The following is a 12,662-nucleotide window of genomic DNA, read 5'->3' as shown; positions in this document are numbered from 1 at the left end:
AAACTCAGTGCTTCTTTGCTTGACATGGAAAAATCAAAAGAAATCAGCCAAGACCTCAGAAAAAAAATTGTAGACCTCCACAAGTCTGGTTCATCCTTGGGAGCAATTTCCAAACGCCTGAAGGTACCATGTTCATCTGTGCAAACAATAGTATGCAAGTATAAACACCATGGGACCACGCAGGCGTCATACCACTCAGGAAGAAGACGCGTTCTGTCTCCTAGAGATTAACGTACTTTGGTGCGAAAAGGGCAAATCAATCGCAGAACAACAGCAAAGGACCTTGTGAAGATGCTGGAGGAAACAGGTACAAAAGTATCTATATCCACAGTAAAACGAGTCCTATATCGACACAACCTCAAAGGCCGCTCAGCAAGGAAGAAGCCACTGCTCCAAAACCGCCATAAAAAAGCCAGACTACGGTTTGCAACTGCACATGGGGACAAAGATCGTACTTTTGGAGAAATGTCCTCTGGTCTGATGAAACAAAAATAGAATTGTTTGGTCATAATGACCATCGTTATGTTGGAGGAAAAAGGGGGAGGCTTGCAAGCCGAAGAACACCATCCCAACAGTGAAGCACGGCGGTGGCAGCATCGTGATGTGGGGGTGGTTTGCTGCAGGAAGGACTGGTGCACTTCACAAAATAGATGACATCATGAGGAAAGAAAATGATGTGGATATATTGAAGAAACATCTCAAGACATCAGTCAGGAAGTTAAAGCTTGGTCGCAAATGCGTCTTCCAAATGGACAATGACCCCAAGCATACTTCCAAAGTTGTGGCAAAATGGCTTAAGGAAAACAAAGTCAAGGTAATCGAGTGGCCATCACAAAGCCCTGACATCAATCCTATAGAAAATATGTGGGCAGAACTGAAAAAGCGTGTGCGAACAAGGAGGCCTACAAACCTGATTCAGTTACACCAGCTCTGTCAGGAGGAATGGGCCAAAATTCACCCAATTTATTGTGGGAAGTTTGTGGAAGGCTACTCGAAACGTTTGACCCAAGTTAAACACTGCTAAAAGCAATGCTACCAAATACTAATTGAGTGTATGTTAACTTCTGACCCACTGGGAATGTGATGAAAGAAATAAAAGCTGAAATAAATAATGCTCTACTATTACTCTGACATTTCACATTCTTAAAATAAAGTGATGATCCTAATTGATCTAAGACGGATTTTTTACTTGGTTTAATTGTCAGGAAATGTGAAAAACTGAGTTTAAATGTATTTGGATAAGGTGTATGTAAACTTTCGACTTCAACTGTACCTGTAAATACACTACCGTTCAAAAGTTTGGGGTCACTTAGAAATGTCCTTGTTTTTGAAAGAAAAGCGGGATGCTGGCCTAGACAAAGTTGCAAAGAAAAAGCCATATCTCAGACTGGCCAATAAAAATAAAAGATAGTAAAAGAACACAGACACTGGACAGAGGAACTCTGCCTAGAAGGCTAGCATCCCGGAGTCACCTCTTCACCGTTGAGACTGGTGTTTTGCGGGTACTATTTAATGAAGCTGCCAGTTGAGGACTTGTGAGGCGTGTGTTTCTCAAACTAGACACTCTAATGTACTTGTCCTCTTGCTCAGTTGTGCACCGGGGCCCACTCCTCTTTCTATTCTGCTTAGAGACAGTTTGCGCTGTTCTGTGAAGGGAGTAGTACACAGCGTTGTACAAGATCTTCAGTTTCTTGGCAATTTCTCACATGGAATACTCCTGATACTCAACTCGTCTAAAGAAGGCCAGTTTTATTGCTTCTTTAATCAGGACAACAGTTTTCAGCTGTGCTAACATATTTGCAAAAGGGTTTTCTAATGATCAATTAGCCTTTTAAAATGATAAACTTGGATTAGCTAACACAACGTGCCATTGGAACACAGGAGTGATGGTTGCTGATAATGGGCCTCTGTACGCCTTTGTAGATATTCCATAAAAAATCTGCCGTTTCCAGCTACAATTGTCATTTACAACATTAACAATGTTTACACACTATTTCTGATGAATTTGAGGTTATTTTAATGGACAAAAAATGTGCTTTTCTTTCAAAAACAAGGAAATTTCTAAGTGACCCCAAACTTTTGAACGGTAGTGTACATACATACATACATACATACATACATACATACATACATACAGTCACACACACACACTATCACTCTCTGCCACAGACACACACACACACACACACACACACACACACACACACACACACACACACACACACACACACACACACACACACACACACACACACACACACACACACACACACACGCGCATACACACACACACACACACACACACACACACACACACACACACACACACACACACACACACACACACACACACACACACACACACACACACATCTCCTGCAAACCACAAAGCCCAGAGGGGGATGTTTGTATGCATTAAAAGGGACAGTGAGGGAGAGACAGTGATGCCCATATCCTTGACCCTTCATTCCCAAACCCCCCATCCTGCTGATTTCTCTGCTATGGATCTGACACCTCAGCGCCTGAGGCTTCTTACCGCATCACTCACATGACTGGCACAGTAGCCCTGCCGCAGCAGAGCCTGCCAGTTCAGCTACCCTACGCTTTGATCTACAGATGAAGGATCTTCATTTGATCACTCTTTTGTTGCTGAGAATGTTTCTGTAAAGCAAGAAATGCAAACTTGTAGTGTATTTGAGTTTTAAAAAGGCTAGTAAAGTTAGTATTTTCCACTTTTAACATTTCAGACTTGATTTGCCCTAACGGAAAATGTATCAACCCCTACAAAAATGTATAATAACCCCTACAAAAATGTATATTAATTATAATTCACATAATTCACATTCACAAACGGGCTCAAATTATGATCCTACATCGGTAGCCAAGCACAAGTTAGCCGGTCTTTCCGAGCACTGGCTAGCGGCAAATTTTTGTCCTCCTTTTTAGCAACGCTTGACTTTGAAGTGGGGAGCCACCGGGAAGGGGTCTGAGTGGCTATCAGAGAGGACCTTACACCTTGGAAGGCCCGGGGAATAAGAGCACAACTGACTGGGGAGTGTTTGCTGTAAGATGAAAAAGATTATACCATGCTATTTCTTAAAGACACACTGAGAATGTTTACATGGACAGTAATAATTCGATATTAAACTGCTTATGGTTGTAGGCAGATTATGCAATAGTCCTGTAAACACCTTACTTTGCTTATCTTAAATGGCATGAGGTCAAAATCAAAGAAAGCATACGCTGATTAAAACTGGTTTTCTGACTGGTTGCATCACTGCCTGGTACGGCAACTGGTCGGCCTCCGACCGCAAGGCACTACAGAGGGTAGTGCGTACGGCCCAGTACATCACTGGGGCTAAGCTGCCTGCCATCCAGGACCCCTACACCAGGCGGTGTCAGAGGAAGGCCCTAAAAACTGTCAAAGACCCCAGTCACCCCAGTCATAGACTGTTCTCTCTGCTACCGCATGGCAAGCGGTACCGGAGCGCCAAGTGTAGGACCAAAAAGCTTCTCAACAGCTTTTACTCCCATGCAATAAGACTCCTGGACAGGTAATCAAATGGCTACCCAGACTATTTGCATTGTGTCCCGCCACCCCTTACCAACCAATCCCCTCTTTTACGCTGCTGCTACTCTCTGTTTATCATATATGCATAGCCACTTTATTAACATGACCTACATGTACATATCACCTCAATTAGCCTGACTAACCGGTGCCCCAACACATTGACTCTGTACCGGTACCACCTGTATATAGCCTCACTACTGTTATTTTCACTGTCATTTTACTTTTTTCTTTTCTTAAAAACACATCTATTATTTACCTAATACCTATTTTTTACTTAAAAATTGCACTGTTGGTTAGGGCTTGTAAGTAAGCATTTCTCTGTAAGGTCCACACCTGTTGTTTTCGACGCACATGAATAAACTTTGATTTGATACTTCTTTCGAGTTATTAGGACATGTAAACACCTTAAATCGGGTATATATGATCTGCACATGTTCTAGCATCAGCCGAACAAGCCTCCCTCTTTAGCATGAGTCAATTGACTTTGGAACAACTGAATGTATGTGTCTTAGAAGTAGTATATACAAACAGTATAAGTCTTAAATCAGGATCAAATATGCTTCCCAAAAATGACATGGTAGAACGTTTATTTTGATTGGCAATTTTCTGCATTTACCAGTGTCATCAGGTAGCCTGACTTCAGATGTGTCCACGGAAACATTATTAGGGAAATCATTCTTCTTGCAAAGCATATAAACGTTTTAATCTAACTATTGTATTCATCTGATTATGCACAATAATCACATTATTGTGTGCATGTAACCATACTCACTGCAGAGCAAGCAGTAGGGCTGTCAAAGGTGCAACAGTGCACTGTGATATCAGAGCAGAGGGGGTTGAGCTAGAGGAGCTAATGCTGATTACAGTGCAACTGAATCGAAGTTCATTGTGCAAACACATCGATGGTGACTGAGAGGGCACTGGTATTATATCTCTGGTAGGTGTAATTACAGTGTCTTGTTCCCTTTGATAATGCGTTAAACAGGTCCTGAAACAGATGGGAGTCCTGTGTTTGTTTGTGTGTGTGTGTGTGTGTGTGTGTGTGTGTGTGTGTGTGTGTGTGTGTGTGTGTGTGTGTGTGTGTGTGTGTGTGTGTGTGTGTGTGTGTGTGTGTGTGTGTGTGTGTGTGTGTGTGTGTGGGTGTGTGTGTGTGGGTGTGGGTGTGTGTGTGGAGTTCTTACCTTTGCTCTGGGGGTGAAGAGGGAGACAGTGTATGTTCCGCAGTCACAGGTCAGTCTCAGAGTCTCAGAGTAGGAAAGCCCTGAAGCCTGCCAAAAACACAAACTCAGTCAGCACTCTACGCTCTCTTTCTCACCACAGTCCATGAATAATAAACGTCATATTTATAGAGGGCCAGGCCTGTAAAACACAATAAAACCCAGAGTATAAAATGGCCACATGGATAGATCTATTCCACAGGCCAGGAGGGACAGTTAAAATGTAAAGAGCATCAACACTACAGTTTGAGAGACTAGAGCAAGTAGTAAGCTGTTTATCACCGAGCAGAGTGGTCAGTTCTCAGCTCACTCAGCTCCAACAAAATTCCAGGCGCTACGTGTGACCTTGAGCACTGCGGCAGAATACTGAGAGGGGGAAATAAGAAAGGACAATATGCTGGGAGTGGATGACAAGATGTATACACAATGTAGCTACTGGGTCTGATTCAGTCTCTCTCTCTCACTTGGCAGGCATGGTAAAATACACAGACTATCAATAGCCAGCACTTGCTCTGCAGAATGAATGATAGCACTCCATGAACAGGTGTGTGCAGCAGGCGTCTAGTCTACAGGCTGATCTACAGCCCCAATCATATAAATCAAATCAAATAAACATGGCCCGGGTCTCCTCTCCCTATAAGATGATATCCCAGCCAATACCTTACATTTCCATGTAATGATGAGCAATGGCATCTCCAGTTTCCTTTTATCATTTGGAGGGCTGTTCTACAATAGCGGCAGAAGGGAAACAGCCTTGGCGGTGCCAACAAACAATTTCAATATAGCCGTTGGGGCATTTATATTTGTTAGGGATCCCCATTAGATGATGCCAAGTCAGAAGCTACTCTTCCTGCGGTCCAAACACTTTAAGGCACTTACATCACACATAAAACAAAATATAAAACAGTACATCATATAACATTATTACACCACTACATATCCACAATATAAAATGTATAATACCGCCATACAACAATATTGTGCAGAGCTGTTGTGAAGGAAGTTGTCAAGGAAGTGAGTTTGTGTTTATAAAGAAAGTACCGCCCTCACCTACAGTCAATCAGTCATGTCAATTTCATCATAGCGATTGCTGGTTTTTGCTACTGCATTTCAAGAAACTTTCAAAGTAAAGTTTCTGGATTGACTGACCTTCATGTCTTAAAGTAATGATGGACTGTCGTTTCCCCTTGCTTATTTGAGCAGTTTTTTCCATAATATGGACTTGGTCTTTTACTAAATAGGGCTATCTTCTGTATACCACCCCTACCTTGTCACAACACAACTGATTGGGTCAAACACATTAAGAAGAAAATAAATTCCACAAATTAACTTTTAACAAGGCTATACCTGCTAATTGAAATGCATTCCAGGTGACTACCTCATGAAGCTGGTTGAGAGAATGCCAAGAGTGTGCAAAGCTGCCATCAAGGTAAAGGGTGGCTACTTTGAAGAATCTCAAATATAAGATACAGTTGAAGTCAGAAGTTTACATACATCTTAGCCAAATACATTTAAACTCAGTTTTTCACAATTCCTGACAATTAATCCAGGTAAAAATTCCCTGTTTTAGGTCAGTTAGGATCACCACTTTATTTTAAGAATGTGAAATGTCAGAATAATAGTAGAGAGTGATTTATTTCAGATTTAATTTCTTTCAACACATTCCCAGTGGGTCAGAAGTTTACATACACTCAATTAGTATTTTGTAGCATTGCCTTTAAATTGTTTAACTTGGGTCAAACGTTTTGGGTAGCCTTCCACAAGCTTCCCACAATAAGTTGGGTGAATTTTGGCTCATTCCTTCTGACAGAGCTGGTGTAACTGAGTCAGGTTGTTACGGCAGATTTCCTCCTCTTCGTACCAGGGATCGGACCAAGACGCAGCGCAGTTAGTGTTCATCATGTTTAATAACGACAAAACCGTGAACACTACAAAATACAAAATAACAAATGTGGCAAAACCAAAACAGTCCTATCTGGTGCATAGAACACAAAGACAGAAGACAACCACCCATAAACCCCAACACAAAACAGGATACCTAAATATGGTTCCCAATCAGAGACAATGACTAACACCTGCCTCTGATTGAGAACCATATCAGGCCAAACATAGAAACGTGAAAACTAGACACACAACATAGAATGCCCACTCAGCTCACGTCCTGACCAACACTAAAACAAAGAAAACACAAAAGAACTATGGTCAGAACGTGACAGTACCCCCCCCCCCCAAGGTGCGGACTCCGGACGCAAAACCTGAACCTATAGGGGAGGGTCTGGGTGGGCATTTGTCCACGGTCGTGGCTCTGGCGCAGGACGTGGACCCCACTCCACCATAGTCTTTGTCCGCTTTAGTGTCCTCCTTTGAGCGGCGACCCTCGCCGCCGACCCTGGCCTGGGAACCCTACTAAATGGGCCCACAGGACTGAGGGACACTTCTGGACTGAAAGACGCCTCTGGACTGAAGAAGCAGCTCCGGACTGAGGGGCAGCTCCGAACTGAGGGGCAGCTCAGGACTGAGGGGCAGCTCATGACTAAGGGGCAGCTCATGACTGAGGGGTAGCTCATGACTGAGAGGTAGCTCATGACTGAGAGGTAGCTCATGACTGAGAGGTAGCTCATGGCTGAGGGCAGCTCCGGACTGAAGGGCAGCTCCGGACTGAAGGGCAGCTCCGGACTGAAGGGCAGCTCCGGACTGAAGGGCAGCTCCGGACTGAAGGGCAGCTCCGGACTGAAGGGCAGCTCCGGACTGAATGGCAGCTCCGGACTGAATGGCAGCTCCGGACTGAATGGCAGCTCATGACTGAAGGGCAGCTCATGACTAGAGGGCAGCTCATGACTGAAAGCCAGCTCATGGCTGAGGGCAGCTCCGGACTGAAGGGCAGCTCCGGACTGAAGGGCAGCTCCGGACTGAAGGGCAGCTCCGGACTGAATGGCAGCTCCGGACTGAAGGGCAGCTCCGGACTGAAGGGCAGCTCCGGACTGAATGGCAGCTCCGGACTGAATGGCAGCTCCGGACTGAAGGGGAGCTCATGACTGAAGGGCAGCTCATGACTAGAGGGCAGCTCATGACTGAAAGCCAGCTCATGGCTGAGGGCAGCTCCGGAGTGAAGGGCAGCTCCGGACTGAAGGGCAGCTCCGGACTGAAGGGCAGCTCCGGACTGAATGGCAGCTCCGGACTGAAGGGCAGCTCCGGACTGAAGGGCAGCTCCGGACTGAAGGGCAGCTCCGGACTGAATGGCAGCTCCGGACTGAAGGGGAGCTCATGACTGAAGGGCAGCTCATGACTGAAGGGCAGCTCATGACTGAAGGGCAGCTCATGACTGAAGGGCAGCTCATGACTGAAGGGCAGCTCATGACTGGAGGGCAGCTCATGACTGGAGGACAGCTCATGACTGCAGGGCAGCTCCTGACTGGCGGGCGGCTCTGGCAGCTCCTGACTGGCGGGCGGCTCTGGCAGCTCCTGACTGGCGGGCGGCTCTGGCAGCTCCTGACCGGCGGGCGGCACTGGCAGGCGGCTCTGGGGGCTCCTGACTGACGGACGGCTCTAGCGGCTCAGGACAGACGGGCGGCTCAGATGGCGCTGGACAGACGGGCGGCTCAGATGGCGCTGGGCAGATGGGCAGCTCAGACGGCGCTGGGCAGACGGGCAGCTCAGATGGCGCTGGACAGACGGGCGGCTCAGATGGCGCTGGGCAGATGGGCAGCTCAGACGGCGCTGGGCAGACGGGCAGCTCAGACGGCGCTGGGCAGACGGGCAGCTCAAATGGCGCTGGGCAGACGGGCAGCGCAGGCGGCGCTGGGCAGACGGCAGACTCTGACCTGCTGAGGCGCACAGTAGGCCTGGTGCGTGGTGCCGGAACTGGTGGTACCGGGCTAAGGACACGCACCTCAAGGCTAGTGCGGGGAGCAGCAACAGGAAGTACAGGGCTCTGGAGACGCACAGGAGGCTTGGTGCGTGGTGCCGGAACTGGTGGTACCGGGCTGGAGACATGCACCACAGGGCGAGTGCGTGGAGGAGGAACAGGGCTCTGGAGACGCACAGGAAGCCTGGTGCGTGGTGTTGGCACTGGTGGTACTGGGCTGGTGCGAGGAGGTGGCACCGGATATACCGGACTGTGAAGGCGTACTGGAGCTCTTGAGCACCGAGCCTGCCCAACCTTACCTGGCTGAATACTCCCCTTAGCCCGGCCAGTGCGGCGAGGTGGAATAACCCGCACTGGGCTGTGCTGGTGAACGGGGGACACCATGCGTAAGGCTGGTGCCATGTACACCGGCCAAAGGAGACGCACTGGAGACCAGATGCGTTGAGCCGGCTTCATGGCACCTGGCTCGATGCCCACTCTAGCCCGGCCGATACGAGGAGCTGGGATGTACCGCACCGGGCTATGCACACGTACAGGAGACACCGTGCGCTCTTCCGCATAACACAGTGTCTGCCCGTACTCTTGCTCTCCACGGTAAGCACGGGAAGTTAGAGTAGGTCTCCTACCTGACTTCGCCACACTCCCCGTGTCCCTCCCCCCAAGAAATTTTTGGGGCTGCCTCTCTGGCTTCCAGCCACGCTTCCGTGCTGCCTCCTCATACCACCGCCTCTCGGCTTTAGCTGCCTCCAGCTCTTCACGAGGGCGGCGATATTCTCCAGCTTGACCCCAGGGTCCCTTACCGTCCAGAATTTCCTCCCATGTCCAGGAGTCCTGTGTACTTGGCCACTGCTGCTGCTGTCCCTTACCACGCTGATTGGTCCGGTTTTGGTGGGTGGTTCTGTAACGGCAGATTTCCTCCTCTTTGTCTGAAGAGGTGGTGTAGCAGGGATCGGACCAAGACGCAGCGTAGTTAGTGTTCATCATGTTTAATAACGACACAACCGTGAACACTACAAAATACAAAATAACAAATGTGGCAAAACCAAAACAGTCCTATCTGGTGCATAGAATACAAAGACAGAAGACAACCACCCATAAACCCCAACACAAAACAGGATACCTAAATATGGTTCCCAATCAGAGACAATGACTAAAACCTGCTTCTGATTGAGAACCATATCAGGCCAAACATAGAAACGTGAAAACTAGACACACAACATAGAATGCCCACTCAGCTCACGTCCTGCCAACACTAAAACAAAGAAAACACAAAAGAACTATGGTCAGAACGTGACACAGGTTAGTATTCCTCCTTGCTCGCACACAATTTTTCAGTTCTGGGGTCAGGGCTTTGTGATGGCCACTCCAATACCTTCACTTTGTTGTCCTTAAGCCTTTTTGCAACAACTGTGGAAGTATGCTTGGGGTCATTGTCCATTTGGAAGACACATTTGCGACCGAGCTTTAACTTCCTGACTGATGTCTTGAAATGTTGCTTCAATATATCCACATAATTTTCCCGCCTCATGATGCCATCTATTGTGTGAAGTGCACCAGTCCCTCACCAGTCCCTGCAGCAAAGCACCCCCACAACATGATGCTGCCACCCCGGTGCTTCACAGTTGGGATGGAGTTCTTTGGCTTGCTAGCCTCCCCCTTTTTCCTCCAAACATAACGATGGTCATTATGGCCAAACAATTCTATTTTTGTTTCATCAGACCAGAGGACATTTCTCCAAAAAGTACGATCTTTGTCCCCATGTGCAGTTGCAAACCGTAGTCTGGCTTTTTTATGGCGGATTTTGAGCAGCGGCTTCTTCCTTGCTGAGCTGCTTTTCAGGTTATGTCGATATAAGACTCGTTTTACTGTGGATATAGATAGTTTTGTGCCTGTTTCCTCCAGCATCTTCACACGGTCCTTTGCTGTTGTTCTGGGATTGATTTACACTTGTCGCACCAAAGTACGTTCATCTCTAGGAAACAGAACGTGTCTCCTTCCTGAGCGGTATGACGGCTGGGTGGTCCCATGGTGTTTATACTTGCGTACTATTGTTTGTACAGATGAACATGGTACCTTCAGGCGTTTGGAAATTGCTCCCAAGGATGAACCAGACTTGGCCGAGGTCTTGGCCGATTTCTTTTGATTTTCCCATGATGTCAAGCAAAGAGGCACTGAGTTTGAAGGTAGGCCTTGAAATACACCCACAGGTACACCTCCAATTGACCCAAATTATGTCAATTAGCCTATCAGAAGCTTCTAAAGGCATGACGACATTTCCTGGAATTTTCCAAGTTGTTTAAAGGCACAGTCAACTTAGTGTATGTAAACTTCTGACCCACTGGAATTGTGATACAGTGAATTATAAGTGAAATAATCTCTCTGTAAACAATTGTTGGAAAAATTACTTGTGTCATGCACAAGGTAGATGTCCTAACCGACTTGCCAAAACTATAGTTTGTTAACAAGAAATTTGTGGAGTGGTTGAAAAACGAGTTTTAATAACTCCAACCTAAGTGTATGTAAACTTCCGACTTCAACTGTATATTTCAATTTGTTTAACACTTTTTTGGTTACTACATGATTCCATATGTGTTATTTCATACTTCTAATGCAGTCACTATTATTCTAAAATGTAGAAAATTGTAAAATTAAAGAAAAACCTTGGAATGAGTAAGTGTATACAAACTTTTGACTGGTACTATACAGTATATATTTGCTACTGCTCAACAACAAAAAATCTCAGTCAACCAACAGCCTATCGACCAAACAATCGACCAGTCGACTAATTAGGGTCAGCACTAGAGAGCAAGAGAGTCTGCATAACAAAACAGTTATGTCTGTCCCATTAGTGACCCAAATGAATGTTGGCTTCAATGACAGTACCTAATAAGACTTATGTAATTACTCGCAATTATTTAAGCAGCCCATTTCCTCCTCAGAGAGTGTGGACAGCCACTGGACCTCCAGCTATAAACACAAGCCAAGGAAAATGATGGCCATCAGCACATGTTTAAGAAACTGCTAGAGCAACATTCCCACACTGGGCCGGAGTAGTATAGTGTGCTCCCCTGTGTGTGTGACTAGAGGAGATGGATGACGTGGGGATGGGATGGTCAGCCTTCTGAGGAGATATGCTGAGGAGATGTTACTATATAAACCGTCTCAATCAGTATGTGTTATAAACAGGCCTGCTGTAATTTGGCCCTGGTCGTGATCGCTCACCCTCAGTATTATTTTAACTGTCTGTGGGCCTCTTTCAGTGTGTGTGTGTGTGTGTGTGTGTGTGTGTGTGAGGTTTTTCCAAGCAAGCCGATGATAACTGGGCATCTTGAGAGACGTACTACACATGCTCCATTACACTGGGTGAACTATGGGAAATAGAACTTCCTCCTCCTGCTGCAGCTGCTGCTGCCTTAACTGAAACCAGGCCTGTGTGATGTGTGTCAGTGTGTGTCAGCCCCACTCCACCAAGCTTCAAGGCCAGCCGTGAGATAAAAGTCTGAGGTAACCTTTGAGAAGCAGCCAGACCAAAACACACTGCGTGTCTCCCTCTGTTCATAGAAGCAGCCAGACCAAAACACACTGCATGTCTTCCTCTGTTCATAGAAGCAGCCAGACCAAAACACACTGCATGTCTTCCTCTGTTCATAGAAGCAGCCAGACCAAAACACACTGCGTGTCTCCCTCTGTTCATAGAAGCAGCCAGACCAAAACACACTGCATGTCTTCCTCTGTTCATAGAAGCAGCCAGACCAAAACACACTGCATGTCTTCCTCTGTTCATAGAAGCAGCCAGACCAAAACACACTGCGTGTCTTCCTCTGTTCATAGAAGCAGCCAGACCAAAACACACTGCATGTCTTCCTCTGTTCATAGAAGCAGCCAGACCAAAACACACTGCGTGTCTCCCTCTGTTCATAGAAGCAGCCAGACCAAAACACACTGTGTGTCTACCTCTGTTCAAGAGAGAGTGAGACAAATCAAGTATTCACACAAAAGGGCCGGAGCC

The 12,662-nt window shown here is 46.6% G+C and overlaps 1 protein-coding gene across 1 annotated transcript in view; it reads right to left on the bottom strand.

Annotated features, from left to right (window-relative positions):
* The window catches only part of LOC139584486 (tetraspanin-9), a 306,094-nt gene that overhangs the window by 221,205 nt on the left and 72,227 nt on the right, over nt 1-12,662 (bottom strand). The window contains exon 3 of the mRNA XM_071416411.1: nt 4,753-4,839. The gene's annotated coding sequence lies outside the window, so the exon portion shown is untranslated. The remainder of the gene's footprint in view (nt 1-4,752; nt 4,840-12,662) is intronic.

This window comes from Salvelinus alpinus, chromosome 9, assembly GCF_045679555.1.
Source record: "Salvelinus alpinus chromosome 9, SLU_Salpinus.1, whole genome shotgun sequence".
In the NCBI taxonomy this organism is placed as follows: domain Eukaryota; kingdom Metazoa; phylum Chordata; class Actinopteri; order Salmoniformes; family Salmonidae; genus Salvelinus; species Salvelinus alpinus.
This window is presented reverse-complemented; position numbering and strand designations above follow the sequence as displayed.